The sequence below is a fragment of the Oryx dammah genome, unplaced genomic scaffold, assembly GCF_014754425.2.
Source record: "Oryx dammah isolate SB20612 unplaced genomic scaffold, SCBI_Odam_1.1 HiC_scaffold_23, whole genome shotgun sequence".
Taxonomy (NCBI): Eukaryota; Metazoa; Chordata; class Mammalia; order Artiodactyla; family Bovidae; genus Oryx; species Oryx dammah.
Window position 1 is genome coordinate 112,292,531 of NW_024070207.1, and position 4,893 is coordinate 112,297,423.

A 4,893-nucleotide genomic window follows, 5' to 3' on the forward strand; every position below is an offset into this window, starting at 1 on the left:
AAATGGTAACCCACTCCAGATTCTTGCCTGGAGAATCCCATGGACAGAGAAGCCTGGCAGGCTATAGTCCACAGGGTAACACAGAATCAAATACGACTTAGTGAATAAACAACAACAGACCACCAGGGAAGCCCCAGAGTTTTTAAAACATGAGCTTCCGATTCTCTTGGCCCTGCAATAAATGTTTCTCTGCTTCAAACTCCAACATTTTGGTTTGACCTCATTTTGCGTAGGGTACACAAAGTTGCACTCAGCAACAGTTTCATTTCTGGGAGAGTGGAAACTGTAAATTAAGTCTCAAATTAGGGATGGGGGTTTTATCATAAGCCACTCCATTCTGTGCCTGTTGTCTTGTTTTGGGGACAATCTCTGCTGTTCTCCTTACTTGCTGCAAGTAACAAATCCTTGATGCATGGGTAAATGAATGAACCGATATGAGCAGGCCGGTCTCAGATACCTGAAAGTTTCAGAAAATGTGTGTTAAGATTGAAAAAGTAAACTCTGGAAAAGAGAAAAACCAAAGTTACAAACTAACAGAAAATGCCTCTTCCTGTGTCTGAGCAAGTCATTCAGCTTTTAATAGAAGACTGTATGCATATTTACATAGAACTAAACTCATCGACTTGACAACTTAATTTACAGAGTTTTCTTCTCACCACAATGTTTCTTTGGAAATTTGCTAAACAAGAACTAAATGCCCAAATGTATGCACTGTGGCATTTCCAATGTTGAATGACAATGAGCAACCTCTGTGGCATAGTGTGATAGCCATTTCCTCCTAGGAAATCTTTCTAGGATGTAAAACTTGCATCCCATTTGTGGTGCTTGAGACAGAGTGATTTGCCCTCCATTAAACATGCTTTGCAGTTAATCCTCTCAAAAGTGCATTCATAAGCCAACTGAAGAGCTCTGTGCATTAAGAGATTTGGTCAACGACCATGTTTTAATGACCATCAGCTCACCAAGTAGTGGAGTTCTTTTACCTGCAAATTTCCCCTGATAGGCCTTGCTTTAAATATGCAGGCGCAGGGAGATGAGCTGGGGAGCCAAGCCAAGAGGAAAGAGTGTGAATTATCAGCACATCAGAGCCTTGGAAATTGGCAAGCCCTCTTCATAAGTAGAAATATCCCTTAGCAGAGGCCATCTGTCTCATATTCCATGTTGAGTCTTTTACCTGTCCTTTTTAAGTAACAAAATATGGCACAGTAGGAACTTAGCCCCCAAAGGACAAGTCTTCAAGAATAAATTAATGACTCCATCTAAAAGGACTCCAAGTACTGGGTATTAGTTGGGAACAAGAAAGACGGTCCCTACCATACCCTTAAAACCTGATTCAGCATTTTCTCACCACACATGTCCCCACCACTACGAAATACCCAAGCTCAGCTTAGTCTCCTCTGGCATTATTTTTGTAATCTTTCTTTGCTGCTGTTCAGTCACTAAGTCATGTCCGACTCTGGGCTTCCCTGTCCTTCACTATCTCCCAGGTTTGCTCAAACTCGTGTCCATCGAGTCAGTGATGCTATCCAACCATCTCATCCTCTGCCACTCCCTTCTTTTTATATTTCTTTAGTGTTGGTCAAATAGTTCCATATCTTGTGGAAAAACCTGAATGAACATTTCAGCCAACCCAGTACATACTCAATTATGCCAATAATAACAACAGCTATATATTACTATAATTATATAATTATAGCTATCCTACGGGACTGTCAAACCTCAAAGATAGAGGTTTCAAGAGCATGAGAAAGAATGACTCCCCATTAAAACACCACTGTTATTATTGTTTTATTGTGTTTTTAGCACTGATACTCCAGATCCCATTCCCAGAATTTGTGACTGAACTGATCTAGGTGGAATCTGGGCACTGGGATGTTTTTAATCTCTCCCAGTGATCCCAGTGTATAACCAGAGTTGAAAACTACTGACATACCACAACCTCCCTCATTTTACAGATGAGGAGCCTGAATCAAGAAAAGCTTAACTGACCTCCTCAGGGTCACATGGCTATTTGGTACTGTCAAAGAAGAAACACAGCTGGACAGTAGTTAAATCGGTAAAAGCAGAATTTGTTCAGGACTGTTGCAAGAGGAGAAAAAGAGACCTCAGTATAGAACTAGGCTTGATTCTGAATACAGCATGGGCAAAGGGAATTTGTAGCCAAGGAACAGGGAGGGAGTCAATGGATGGAAAATTACTAAGAGAAACATCAGGGTAAGGTGAGGAAGGGCTAGTTCTAGCTAAACCCACCTAACAGGATACTTGCTGAAGACAGGGCAGAGTGGTCACACATCACAGGGAGAATGATTGAGGATGACGAACCTGATCATATATGGAGCATGATCTCTGATCAGGAATGGAAGTTGGGGAGGGATGGCTCTGGTTAAAATGACTTGGCAGGGTTCTTCCCAAAACTGGTTTTGATAAGTAAGTACAAGGTGGGTCTATAAGAAGGGAGAGGAGACTGACTACAGTTTGGTCAAGCAAAGACTCTTCCTCAGCATGCCACAGCTTCAAGTCCAATACTGGTAATCCTACATTGCTTATGACCCTAATGTGTCTTCTCAGTAAGGTTCTATCTGACAACACATTACTTATCTTCTAAACTAGGTATTTTTCACCTACAGGAAGGCCTTGGAAAGTAAGAAAGGTGGCCATCCCTTGGGTGGTAGGTAACCCCTGAAGGGCAACAGAGTCCTCGGTCTAGGGAACCTAAGAAGGGTCTAGGACCCAAAGATGATTTCTTGGTCATGGCCAGTAAAGCACTAGTGGCTTGAATGTTAATACCCAGAAGCACATGTGTCCCAGGGCTGTCCTGGTGCAGGCTCCCCTGCCTGGCAAACAACACAATGGCAGTTCGGAAATGGACAAGAAAAGCAATGCTTACTAGAGCCTGTTCAGTATCTAGGCCTTGTCTTTGTTAATTTCTCTTTCTCTTCATTCTGGATTATGGATGTTAAAGTATGAAAGGTGAAATCTTAAACACAAATCCGGTGATGTGGCAGCCTCACCCCAGCGCAGGCCTATTCCTGCCTCCAGGTTTTGATCATACTCCCTCCCTTTCCAATAGCGCACTCCCACTTCCTCCTGCTTCCTCCCTATGCAAAATTCTAACCATTCATCAAGGTCCTCTTTTGTCTTAACAAGCTCTACCTTGAAAATTTTCTCTTGCCTGTGAACTATCACACTGAGTCAATATCACACAGTTCAATATTTAATCCAATTTAGAAACTCAATTATGAGCTCCTAAGGGTAGGGAACTGCAGGAACATTTTTCTGTTTCTAATACAACACTAGAATAGGCTGAGCACATATCAGAGTCTTGAAAACAGCTCTGGTTTAGTTTATTTGGGGATTACTACTTCTCAAGGGGGAGGTAAAGGGTGGGATAGTGAAGGACAGAGTATTATGGTGAAGCTAGGAATAAAAAACTTAATAGCTAAGTAAGCATTATAAGAATAGATTGAGGAGTAACTAATATAATGAGGAGGAAATAAGCATGTAAAGAGACAAAACCTCTACTCCAGGGAGCAAAAGTGGGCCTCCTGGAGATGAGCATGGAATGGAAAAAGAGTCCTTAAAACTCTCATTCTCAATTCACACAGAAAATATACAAGGAGAGCAGAGAAAGTGCTTTCTTCCCTTTGAATTCCAGAGGGAAAATTCATTTACTGTCTGTAATAGTTACTTCCCTGGTGGCTCAGATGGTAAAGCGTCTGTCTACAACGCGGGAGACCTGGGTTCGATCCCTGGGTGGGGAGGATCCCCTGGAGAAGGAAATGGCAATCCACTCCAGTACTCTTGCCTGGAGAATCCCATGGATAGAGGAGCCTGGTAGGCTACAGTCCATGGGGTCGCAAAGAGTTGGACATGAATAGTTTGGATTATTGCTCAACAAATAATCCTTTCCCTCCTTGTCTCCCAGCCAACAGAAGACGTGATGCAACCAAGGCCTTGCGTGTTGGGCAAATGTGTCTGTGTCATTGCGCTTGGCTTTTTCATTCCAATATTCATCAATGGAAAGACCATGCCACAACAGCCACCACAACTTTAGCCTGGGCCCCATAAGGACATACCTGGAGCACACCTGAACCCAACCCTCAACTTGGAGCCCAGTCCAGTCAACTCACAGCTTGAAGAACAGCCACATGGCCCTAATCAGCCAGACCATAATGAACTTACAGACCTCTGCTGCTGCTGCTGCAGCTGCTAAGTTGCTTCAGTCATGTCTGACTCTATGCAACCCCATAGACGGCAGCCCATCAGGCTCTGCCATCCCTGGGATTCTCCAGGCAAGAACACTGGAGTGGGGTGCCATTTCCTTCTCTAATGTATGAAAGTGAAAGATGAAAATGAAGTCGCTCAGTCATGTCCCACTCTCAGCAACCCCATGGACTGCAACCCATCAGGCTCCTCCATCCATGGGGTTTTCCAGGCAAGAGTACTGGAGTGGGGTGCCACTGCCTTCTCCATACAGACCTCTGAACAGGAGAATAGGTGCTCGTTGTTATAAGGCACTGAGTTTGGGGGGTGTCTGTTATACAACATTGTTGTGACAGCAGTTGGATAATACACCTTACATAGTCTGAAGGGGAACATTGGGCTCAATGCATTGAAAAAGAATAACACAGATAAATTCATTATCTGAGTCTCACACACCTGGTTTTATAGCTTACATGACTCATGGTCCTCTAAGTTAGAGCCAGCCACAAACAAAGGTCTATGAGAGAGAAAATATCTTCCTGTTCTTATGAGCATTTTCTTCAATATTAGCTTCAAAACTTCTACAGAAAGGAGCTTTAGAGAGATAATAAGTGGGGGAGGGAGTGGGCTGCACAGAGCATAAATTTCTATTTGCAAAACATTTTAACTGAAAAATGCAACTCTCCTCCA